This window comes from Phasianus colchicus, chromosome 1 (assembly GCF_987193195.1).
Source record: "Phasianus colchicus chromosome 1, bPhaCol1.hap1.1, whole genome shotgun sequence".
In the NCBI taxonomy this organism is placed as follows: domain Eukaryota; kingdom Metazoa; phylum Chordata; class Aves; order Galliformes; family Phasianidae; genus Phasianus; species Phasianus colchicus.
The window spans coordinates 113,439,521-113,451,760 of record NC_143436.1 but is presented as its reverse complement, the minus strand read 5'-3'; the positions used below and the strand labels follow the sequence as shown (position 1 = coordinate 113,451,760).

At 39.7% G+C, this 12,240-nt stretch overlaps 1 long non-coding RNA gene and 1 other non-coding gene across 2 annotated transcripts in view; both read left to right on the top strand.

The window, feature by feature from the left end:
- Nucleotides 1-12,240, top strand: part of LOC149919961 (uncharacterized) — a 96,778-nt gene that overhangs the window by 16,390 nt on the left and 68,148 nt on the right. The window lies entirely within an intron of this gene.
- Nucleotides 941-1,103, top strand: LOC116229896 (U1 spliceosomal RNA). The gene has a single exon (XR_004167134.2). It is a non-coding gene; the product is annotated as a U1 spliceosomal RNA (small nuclear RNA).

The window sequence follows — 12,240 nt, the reverse complement described above, 5'->3', positions numbered from 1 at the left end:
AAAAGAATAGCAGAAAAGAATTTAGAAGCAACTGGAAGGAGTGACATGGAAAATTTTCTCCATGAATTTGAAGCTAGGAGTATCTAGAAGAGTAGTGCATAGATAACTGTAGAAGTGTACAATAAAAGGCTCTTATATTTGTAATTATATTATAAAAGCAATAATACATTCCAAAAGAATGATATGATAAGAACAGGACTGAAGATGAGTATAGTAAAAAGGAACAACACAGTTCAGAGACTTAAAAAAAAAAAAAGCATTAAAATAAGGAGAGGGGCAAGGTATTTCATCTTCACACAAAGAAGAGGATTTTGTCTTCCTTAACTACAGCATCTGGGATGGTCAATAGCTGCTGACATGATCGTAGATTAGATGGTAGATTAGATGGCCTACCCATTTGGAAGTCAAAGGTGCTAATTAAAGGAATCAAGATAATGGGGGTATAAACAATAGAAACAAACCCAATAGATTGTGTCACCAGTGTATTTGGATAGGCAGATGCTTCATTTTGTTGAATCAGAAAGTTTATTCTTCACAGGGAGTATATAAAATAGAACATTGGTTTAGGCATTTGTTGATATTTCACTTTATATTGAACACTTTTATAGTTATTCTCAGCCTTAATCAGTAGTAAACAGAAAACATATAGGCATGGAAAGGTTTCTTTCTACATGTTGAAGCACACATGACTTGTATTTTACACTAGGATAAATATGCCCCAGTAAAGTTCTTCATAAAAACACAGCTATGGCCATTTTATTAAAACCAGAAACTCTCAGTTGTCATATCAACATCAGAACAAGGATCAGGACAACATGGTTCTGCTGTTGCACTCACACCATGACTATCTGAACAAACCAGAGCTCAGAAATATTTGCATTTACACAATAACTTAAAAAATAACAGGTCTGGTAGCACAGGAACACAGAGACTCCTCTGTGTTCTTACCTGGCAGGGTAGACATCATGATTAGGTAGGTGGCTTTCCCAAGGGCAAGGATCATCCCTTGCACTCTGGGTGTGCTGACCCTTGCTATTTCCCTAAATGTGGGAAACTTGACTGTGTAATTTGTAGTAGTGAGGGACTGCATTCGCACTCTTCGAGTAAGCGACTGTCTCCACAATAGCGTTCCATTCTGAATTTCTCCATTCACACTTCTACAACCACACATGTGAATAATTCTCAAATCTGTAATTTTTGTTATAGTTATTTGGGATCCTGCATCTTCATTCAGCAAGTGTCTAATATGCATTTGTAGGCATTTGTGTTTTTCTGGATTTCGAAGTGATAGCAAAAGTCACTGGAGTGGGGCAGTGAGCTTTTATAAATCAAGTCATAGTGCTTTGTGAAATAGGCCTTCCAGTATGTGAAGGGGGCCTACAGGAAGGGTAGGGAGGGACTTTTTATAAGTGTATGTAGTGATAGGATGAGGGGAAATAGCTTTTAACTGGAAGAGGGTAGATTTAGACTAGATATTAGAAAGACATTCTTTACTGTGAGGGTGGTGAGACACTGGAACAGGTTGCCCAGAGAGGCTGTGGATGCCCCCTCCCTGGAAGCCTTCAAGGCCAATCTGGATGAGGCTTTGAGCAACCTGGTGTAGAGGGAGGCGTCCCTGCCTATAGCACGGGGGTTGGAACCAGATGATCTTAATGGTCCCTTCCAACCCAAACCATTCTATGATTCTGTGATTCTGTGATTAAATTTTTGGGCCTGTAACTAGTGGTGTTCCCCAGGGATTGGTGCTGTGTCCAGTCTTGTTCAACATCTTTATCAACGACCTGGATGAAGGGATAGAGTCCACTCTCAGAAAGTTTGCTGATGATACAAAGCTGGGAGGAGTGGCTGACACCTGAAGACTGTGATGCCATTCAACAAGACGTGGACAGACTGGAGAGTTAGGCAAACAGGAACGTGATGAGGTTTAACAAGAGCAAGTGTAGAGTCTAGCACCTCGGGAGGAATAACCACATACATCAGTACAGGTTAGGGGCTGACCTGCTGGAGAGGAGCTCTGCAGAGAAGGACCTACATGTCCTGGTGGATAACAGGTAGGTTATGAACCAGCAGTATGCCCTAGTGGCCAAGAAGGCCAGTGATATCCTGGAGTGCATTAAAAAGAGCATGGCCAGTAGATTGAGAGAGGTGATCCTTCCCCTCTACCCTGGTGAGGCCACATGTAGACTACACTGTCTGGTTCTGGACTCCTCTGTTCAAAAAAGTCAGGGATCTCCTAGAAGGAGTCCAGAAGAAGGCCACAAAGATATTTAAGGGCCTGATGTGAGGAAAAACTGAGTAAGCTGTATCTGTTCAGCTTGGGGGAAAGAAGACAGAGGAGATCTGATAAATGTTTATAAATATCTAAAGGGAGGTGAAAGGCCAGGTTCTTCTTGCTGTTGTGTAGCAATGGGACAGAGAGTAATAGCCTAAAACTTGAAAGTAGGAAGTTCCTTACTGACATGCAGAAGAACTTTATGTAAGGATGATTGAGTACTGGAACAGGTTGCCCAGAAAGGTTGTGGCTTCTCCTTCCATGGAGATATTCAAGACCCAGCAAGATGCTTACCTGTGTGACCTATTGTAGGGTACCTGCTTTATTAGGGGGTTGGACTTGGTGATGTCTTGAGTTCTCTTCCAACCCCCATGATTCTGTGATTCTGTGTTCACATCTGCTTAAATGACTAGCTTTCTCATCCCAAACAAAAGCACATGAGATCTTTGAAACTCATGGTCTAGTCCTCTCAGGCTGCTGAGTTTTTCCTTTCAATTTGCCTAATAGTGTGAATGTGTACAAACTAATGATCTCATGATCTGTGTCTCATCAGCTGATTTTATGTTTTGATGGGCTCAGTCCAAAGTGACATAATGGACAAAAGTATCCTAGAAAACAACTTTCACTTTTGTATGATGTAATCTGAGCGAAAGTGATGGTTAAACAGTACAGATCATGAGAGGAAGTCAATTATATGGTTCAATTTGAAAACCTTTTTTGGCACTGTCTCCTTTTAGAAAGATCCACATGCTGGGGATGCTGGGCATGTAAAGTACATGACTAAGGGGACTGATGTAGCAACTTGTGTACTCTTAGTAACGTGCAAGCTAGCAGCACCTCAGATTGTGCCATCACACAGAAGTGGCTGCCTCTAGCTCAGTGTAACCAGGTATAAATAACACAGCTTTCCTAATCTGGTTGTTATAGAAACCTCCCCTCCATGTAATTTAAACACCCTGTTAAAAGGAATCGTGTTGCCTCTGTTGAGAGGGTTAGTTTCTGGCATAACAGGGTTATATACTGATCCATGGAGAGCCATTTATAGGGACCATGCTGTGTGCTGGCGTTTATATTTTTCTCACAGTGAAAAACAATACTGAGTTTAAAACACAGATTAACTATTACTTTAAGACCTTGCATTTAAGTGGCTTGCTCTAAGTCTTCAGTTCAATTTTATATCCAGGATTTTCTTTTCCCCTGAAAAATGTAAAGCAAGACATTCTAGGAAGAAGAGAAAGCACAAGTGTGATTATCTGTAGCCATTTGCTACTGTTTATGATGGAGCTGCATTGGGTAAGTGCACTCTACCTCTGCCAAAAGCCCAGTCAGTTATTTCTGCAGCATCTCTGGAGGCATCAGAGTGTCATTCCAGACCTTGTCAAGTGTTATACCTCATTTAGAAACATCTTCATCCTCTATTGCATGTTATGGTTCTTGCTCTAAAAACCTGAAGTTGATTGGAAGTTAGTGAGAGTTGGCAATATGAAGGGATTCTGATTGGAGAGCTTGGTCTTCCATTATGCAAACAAGTCTTGTATTTATATTGAGCCCTTTCTTGGTTCTGTGCTTTAAAGGCAGTACTTACAGCCTTTCAGACTTTAATTTCAGGTTTTTAGTATTTCTAACTTTCCCTGTCCTCTCTTCAGTCCCAAATTGTGTAGCTTTATTCTTTACTTAGGCCTATAAATACAAAATGCTTCTCTTTCAGTCTCTGAGTCTGTGTCTTTGTGTCGGCACTGACCGAAGGTACAACTTTGAACTTTAAAATCCTTTCTATACAATATTCACATCTTATTCTGCATGTCTCATTCTGACCTTTAACTCATCTCTTACTTTCTTCTAATACCTACTTCTTCTCATTTCTTTTGCTGTTCAGTTTACCTTGCAGTCTGCATGAAACTATGTGAGTGTCTCTCTTGATGCATTTGGCTTCCAATACTGGGACTTATATATTTAATGGGCAGTTCCAGTTTCCAGAGCTTTCTCATTTCCTTTTGAAAAATCTTTTCAAAGAAATATCACTCTTTTTGACTCAGCCATTACAATGTAACAATAGTAGGGCTTTGGGGATTCTTTTTTTTTTTTTTTTTTTGTAAGCTACAGCTTTGTAGCATTTAAAGTCTATAGATTTTAACAGGCAAGTCATTAAAAAGTCACAGAATGAAAGCTATAGGAGTAATATATACAACCTTAACTTGGCTATTAAAAGAGAGTAGTTTCTAAACATAACAAGCATTGTTAGTGAGGCACTGGCTGGAGGCCTGGAAGTGCACCAACATACAGTTTATGAGTTTTTTCAAGGTGGCAGCAGGGTGTTTGCAATTACATTTCTACCTGCACTTCAGCTTGGATAGTTGTTGTGGTCCAGTTCAGCTAGTTAGTAGTAGAGATAAATGCTACAAGAGGTCACAGGCCAAGGTGATTTAGGCAGTCATCTGGCATGAGAGTGTAGAAAGAACTGTCCAGTTTGTTGCCCTGAACCCTTTACCTGTCTTCTCTCACAGGAGAGATTCTAAGGTGATGCCACAAAGTATTTACGTTACGGTAATTAGAGAATGATGCTTACCTGCTCTGACTAAATCAGGTTCATTATTGAGCACAGCATCATCTCCCAGTCTGGAGGGAGGATTTTCTATTTGGCTATATTGACTTAAGATGTTCTTCTCCCAGAGATCCAGTTGATTTGAAAGGGATTTGGGAGACTCAGTTCACAGGTTCTGTGTGGAGGGAAAGGATCTGGGGTTGGTTGGCACTCGACTGAACACAAGCCAGCAGTGTGCCCAGGTGGCCAAGAAGGCCAATGGCATCCTGGCTTGTATCAGAAATAGTGCAGCTAGCAGGATTAGTGAGATGATCATGCCCCTGTATTTAGCTCTGGCGAGGCAGCACCTCGAATGCTGTATTCAGTTTTGGGCCCTTCACTACAAGAAAGAGCGTGTCCAGAGAAAGAACTGGAGCACAAGTCTTATGGGGTGCAGCTGAGGGAACTGGGATTGTTCAGTCTGGAGAAGAGGCTCAGAGGAGACCTTATCACTCTCTATATCTACAACCTGAAAGGAGTTTTTGGTGTGGTGAAGGTTGGCCTCTTCTCCCATGTAATGGAGATAGGATGAGAGGGAATGGCCTCAAGTTACACCAGGGGAGATTCATGTTGGATGTTAGGAAACATTTTTTCTCAGAAAGAGTAATAAGGCACTGGAGTAGGCTGCCCAGGGAGGTGGTGGAGTCACTTCTAGCAGAGTCTATGATTCTACTTGTGGGTTAGTAATTTGTTAGCCTGGCTCTTGTGATCCAAACTGATGGACACTATCAACTTGGTGTATGTTTAAGAAACCTCTGGTCAAAATTACTGCTAGAACACTGCAGATCTGAACTGACAGAAGACTGTAAAATCTGTGACCAGAGGGCTCCTCTGCATTTTTATGTCTAACATATTGCTTTGTCAGATGCCAGCTTAGCAAATACATCCTGCAAATTAAAAGTGTGTTCCCTGTAGCTTATGAATGATCAGCAGCAGGAATTTTGAATTTAGGATGCACTTAATATGTTTTCTTGCAATTCTGGAAGTCTAATGATTCATAAAGACACTCCAGTTTAGTCTCCCAAAGGTGTACACAGTACTTGTGAAAGCAAAAAATAGTAAAGGCTAACACTTGGTGTCTCAGCCTGTAAAGGGAGCAGATCAATTCAACCGAGAATTGCCATTTCTGAAATAATTTTTTTTCATAACTGCATTACAGGTTACTTCACTGGGAGACCCTGTTTAAATAGAAATAAAAACATATCATTTAAAATTTCATATTAGGCTATCTAATTTCACAGTGAGAAAAGACAAAATCTGAAATATGCACGGAATAAATTGTTTGTACCAGTGGCAATAGCTGAACGAATCAAACCTCCCAAATAAACCCTTTTGGGTGAAACCTTGTGCTTAAAAATCCAATTGCTTCTTGATAAGCATGAGAACAATGTTGTTTTCTTCCTCCAGCCCAAATACTGTCAAAAAGATATTCATATATGTATGCTGTCTGCTATTTGATAGGAAGATTGCTACAAGCCTTGCTTACAAGGATATTTGTGATGTATGTGTTGTGACATCATCTCCAAATCTATTCCTGGCAGTACTGAAAGCTTGTAGAAATTATGGAAGTTGGTAGTGTTTTTATTTTTCTTATTTATCTGCAAAATTTAGGGATTTCCTTGTCTAGTGTGTTTGGTGATGTTTTATGTGTATGCTATCATATGAAGAAACAATGATGGGCAGTGTGAGGAAAGCACAAGTAATATTTACAGTATTGTTACAATATTGAAAGCCTTGCAAGTTATTTATTTACCATTAACCTACCTAATTTCCAGGGATTAAATCAGAAGAGAACAGTAAAAGAAAATCACACCAGAGATGAAACAATGGGAAAGGTATCAGACTGAGGAAAGAATGCCATATGCCAGACTTCATTCAGGCTTGGAGTTCTTACCCTTCCCAAGGCTAATATCAAAAAGAATACTTAAAGATCACAAATTTTCATCCCAGGAATAAGAATTAGATTATAAGAAAACAGAAAACAATATCCATCTTGTGGATTGTTAATTCAGAGGTGAGTGGGAGGTATATATCACCTGGAGCTCAAGTGATAGAAGTTAAGCCAGGGCAAGGAGATGTACATAGACACCAATGTGAGTGCACTTTCCCACATAGTTTAATCTTTCAGGGAAATTAATTAATAATGCTGTATTTCATGCAAAGGGAATTGTTTTGATGGCAAATCAATTTTGGGATGACATTGTCGATTTGGTTGGGAACCTAGATCTCTCCTGGTACAATGATTTGATTACATGGTTTTACCTGGATGGGGGTGCAGGGAGCCATACCTAACAGTGCAGTCCAAAGAGACAAAACAGGCTGTGGAGCACTGTTTCCCTATGATACATGCTCATATGAAATTAAATCCTGTGTACAGTCATGCACTTAAAAACTGCAAATATTTCAGCAGCAACTGATTCAAATTCTAAAATAATTGCTCATTTCTTTCGAAAACCAAATTGCATTCTAGGAAAGAGATTTACTTATAGAGTTACAAATTTACACTGAGATATAAAATTTTCCAAAGTAAAACAATAATCATTTTTATTATTATTAAAATGACATCACTGCATCATGAGCTCTCATAAAAGCAGCACTGTTTGATTTACAAAGACCTTTGTGTAACTTCCTACATTCCAACTAATAAGTATTAGAAGCAAAAAGAGGAAAATTTTAATGAGAGCTCTTCTGTTACAATAGAAGATCCATTTTTTATCTTTGCAGAACGCTACGAATGTTATAATTTTGTGGATTTTTTGTTGTTGCTTTCATTATCTTACTCCTTTCAGCAGTCTAGCGTTGCTCTGATCTTTGTGAACTTGGGGTTATGGATGTTGCTCATGTTAGGAAGCAAGGTTCATCAGCCATCAGAAATATTTATTCTCCAAAGATCCACAGACAGGACCCGAGCTTGGGGACTTGGATTTCTGGATCACAGGTATACGCTGAAAAGAAAAGGTTCTAATAATGGAGTGCCTGAGATTTTGGTTGTGGTCTTTATTGCATAAATGAAGTTTTTATCCAGATCATATCTAATTTGCATAGTGATTGGATTAGCTATATGGCTCCTTAATTTAATCTCTCATCCTTACCACCAGATGATTGAGTTCAGTCTCTGAACCATGCAGACCCATGCTGGCCTGTTTGGTGCACATCTCTTATCCCCAAGAAAGAGATGTGGAGGAAGAAGGACTGAGCCTTCTTTCTAAAAGCCTTTCCCTCCACCACATGCATCAATCCCTCTGAAAGGGCAGCAGCTGCTGCAGTGTTGACAGTTATTGCATGTATACATTTGGAAATTGTAGCCTGCTCTATGAAGATTACTATCATCATGAAAGTATTAGATAGAAAATACATCTAAATATTTTAGGCCAATTACTGACTACAGTTAATAAGCGTGTGGTGCTAGGGAAGCAGAAAGGTTTGGTCTGCCCCTGCACAATCTTGCTGCCCTGTAAGGACACCTAAGTGGGCTGGTAACTTTGGGCTGGAGCATACCCTGTACCTTTCAAAGGGGTAGCATTGGTTATCATTGAATCTGCTAACTATGGAGTGTCACTAGAACATTGCTAAGGGCATGCTGGCAATTAGTACCCATAGGTACTCTGATTACCTTTAGGAGGTATGGATTAAGTTGCCTCTTTATGCTTATGTCTCATTTCTCATTATTGCTCCATACATTCCAGTGAGAAGCTAAAAGACATCTTTCTATATTGAAAAAAGTGGTAGTTTATTTTAAAGTCCGTAGAATGAACAGTTTGCTATTTTTTTTTCTGCCTGAGCAATTATTTATTCTGTATAAAGTGGCAATTATATACTACTCCTGAGAACAGTTAGCCGTATTCACTTGTCAGTGATGCAAGGGGCAGTTAGTGATGTATGTGAGCTACAAAAGAACCGTTGAAAACATTTTAATTAACACAAGATTACCCCATACTTCTCGTGGAAATTTCACTTTTCCTTTCTGGAAATCATTTCTTCCATTAAATTGAATGTGTCTGAGATTGCATTGTGTGGCACTGAATGCTTAAACTAAATATTGAGAGTAATGGAAATTTGTTTTATAAGGTGGAATTTACTGTTTGAAGACAAAGCATTTCTCCCTCATGTGAATAATGGCTTTGCTCTTAAATGAGCTAATGGTAGTGGTGTCCCAAAGCACCCAATTGTGAAGCAGGAAAGCATGTAGGAGTTTAATTTGAAAGTTTGTGAGAGGATACAAAAACAGCTTGACTGTTAAGAGTGTATAGATGGAAGAGAAAACTGGTGGATCTAATAATAATCTTCAAGAGTAAGGTGTTTTGTAAGTGTAATGGTTGGAAAATTACAGGAATTTCTCTAGGTTTCTATGAAGCAGAAATGTCTTTGGAGAAGGAAAATGTTTCTATTTGTATTGTAGTGTCTGCAAAAAGGATGTTGCAATTATGATCCACAAATAACCTTTCAGAGGGAATAAGCTAATAAGAGTTAATTTTCTTTGATTTTTTTTTTCCAACCACTAGTGGTTGTTTCTAGACCTACTAGCTCAATAGAAACTAGTTACAGATAAAGTCAAAAAACATTCCTACTCCTAGGAGCTTAGTTGGATAAGGATAATTTATGAAAACAAGATAAATTTGTCAAAAAAAATGCTATGCCAAATATATTAAATTTTGGTCAGCTGTAGTTATCATGTTGTAGTTGAATTTCCTTTACAAATCTACTGTCTCACGTGCAAGAGCATGGCCTCTCCTGCGTGTCCTTGGCTGGCTGGCTGTACTTATCCATTATAGAAGCTGTGTGTCTGGTTACAAAGTCTGGGGTAATCACAGAACCATAGAATCATTAAGGTTGGAAAAAAACATGAAGATCACTAAGTCCAACCACCAACTCATTCCCACCATGCCCACTGCCCATGTCCCTCAGTGCCACATCCACACGGTTCTTCAACACCTCCAGGGATGGTGATTCCACCACCTCCCTGGGCAGCCATAGACAAGTTTCTGTGAAGAAATTCAAAATCATTTTCTGATTTGTTTGATGATCTTTTATTGATTTCCAGCAGTGTCCCACATAGATATATATTTTTCTGGCTGAAAATGCCACATAATGGCGGTGTGTTTTGGAGTTATGATGGCTTCCAAGTGAGCCAAACGGCTTTCTGAAATATTATGCTGTATTTGTTGATTTCTTTAAAGAGGCTATATTAATTTTTTCCATAATTACAGTATGCAAACAAATCTCCAGGGAGATGCCAGATGTCCCATATGACCTAAATCTTTCCTCTGGCAGGACAGATCTGGCAGCTACTGAGTGTCCCTCTAGCAAGTGTGCTAGAGGGAGCTTCTTGTCCACCTGTTGGTGGTTTGGCAGGTGACTATCATCTCCTGTATTCTTCCCCTTTCTTCTCTGTGTGTTTAGACTGAGACCCGTAGTTTGACTAAGTCCTGATTTCTCTTCCTTCCTGATTCCTAATGAGCTGAGGAGGTGCTCAGCACATCAGGCACCACAGATGTTCTGTGAATTCTGCAGCCTGTGATGTGTGTTTGAACAAGTCCCCCCTTGTATTGGTGATGTGGAATGTTGCTCTTGAAAAGTTTTGTACAGTTTATCCCCATGTTATTTTGTGGTTGAACATCACATCTTCCTATATGTTATGAGTTTTCCAGATGAGATGAAGAGGTTTTAAAAGGGGTTTTAAAAGGAGAGTGTCAAACATTCAGACTCTGAAGTTCTGGAAGCTTCAGGGCTCCATCTGCCCTCAACCTCAGGCTAGCAGTGTCTCATTGCAATACAAGCACTCTTCTAAATATGGAAAAAGATAATTGCTTCCTGTATCTTCAAAAACATGAACATTAGGGAATTTGCTCGTGTTGCTTTACAGCTTTGTCCAGCTGGCAGCACCTCTGCTTGAACCACAGTGGCAGCAGGTAATTGTAACAGAACAGCCCCTGTCAAAACAAGCGAGATTTACTATGCCAGCGGATAATGAAATGGAACAGCTCATGCAAGCAATAAAGAAAAAGCACTGCCGGAAAGATGGAAAGGCATATTCAGACCTTTAAGGACCATAAAAACAATACAGTGGAAAAGTGAGCTGTTGAGTATATCACTGTTTAACATCTCAGGACAAAAGAAGAGCTGTGTTCACAGCAGTGCCTACAGACATGCTGTGCGTCTGAAGAATTCTTGCTTCCCAGCATCATTAGCACACCCTGTATCACATCCTGTATCAGGAACTCTTCTATGCCAGTGTGCTGGTGATTTCTGATGGCAGCCTGTGCCTAACCATTTAGAAAGTGATGTTAGAAGCAATTACAAATATAGAATATGGAATATGGAATATAGAATATATAGAATACAGAATACATGCTTCTTGTAATTATTTAGCCCTGCCCAAACAGTGCACTGAGGTCAGTGCCATTGAACTGGAAATATGGTCCAGCAAGTCTTAAATTACATCTCTGCTTGCAGCTTAGTGGTAGCAGCTCCAAGTTCAGCACGGGCTGCCAAACCCACCCAAGAAGCAATTAGCAGAGAGTAAGGTCTGTGCTGCTGTACAGTAGCAGCTGCAGCACTGCCACAGGCCTTTCTCCTACTGTGGCTTTGTCACTTAATTTGGGGCCCATCTATTAGCAGCTCTCTTTCTTTCCAGGAATGTTTCCTGTATGTTTTTATACATTTCTATTTTATTTTCAAGGAACATAAAAGGACTAAGTTCTTGAATGTTCCAGAAATACTGCAGATAAAGCACAAGGACGTATAGGGGTAGCAAGGACTATCCTTTTGCTTCATTACTCGGTATCTTTTCCCTCTGGTAACTGCAGTGTCTTTTTTCAAACTGTGCTGTGTCAAGGACCATACAGTGGCAATAGACACATCCTTAGGATAACAGCAGGAACAAATTACTGTAACACTGCAAAAGGGAAGAGGTGAAGGCAGCTTAGTTCCTTATCCTCAGAGCTTTCCTGTCCTGGCTCCCTTTGAAAAGTCTATTTTTACCTATACCCCCGGGACTGTGAAGCAAAACCAAGGGCTCTAGCTCTCTTCTTGCAACTGCACAACAATGCTTCCAGTAGGGTGCTTTTGTGGACCAAAATTTATCTAAGATTTGGTAACAGGAGCATTTCTATTATTCACTACATTTTTATTTTTAATTACTTCTTCTTATATCACCTCACTGAGCACGTTTCACAAAAATAATTGCTTTCCATATTTGTGTGTGAGTCTAACAAGGTGAACAATCACAACTTTGATGGCAAAGTCAAACAAAGCACCTTTGTCTGTGTCTGGAAGACACCTCTGGAGAAGATGGTTTGTATTTTTATGTATGTTTATGAAGAAAGATTGAGGGAATTGGGCTTGTTTAGCTTGGAGAAGAGAAGGCCCCAGGGAGACCTGATTGTGG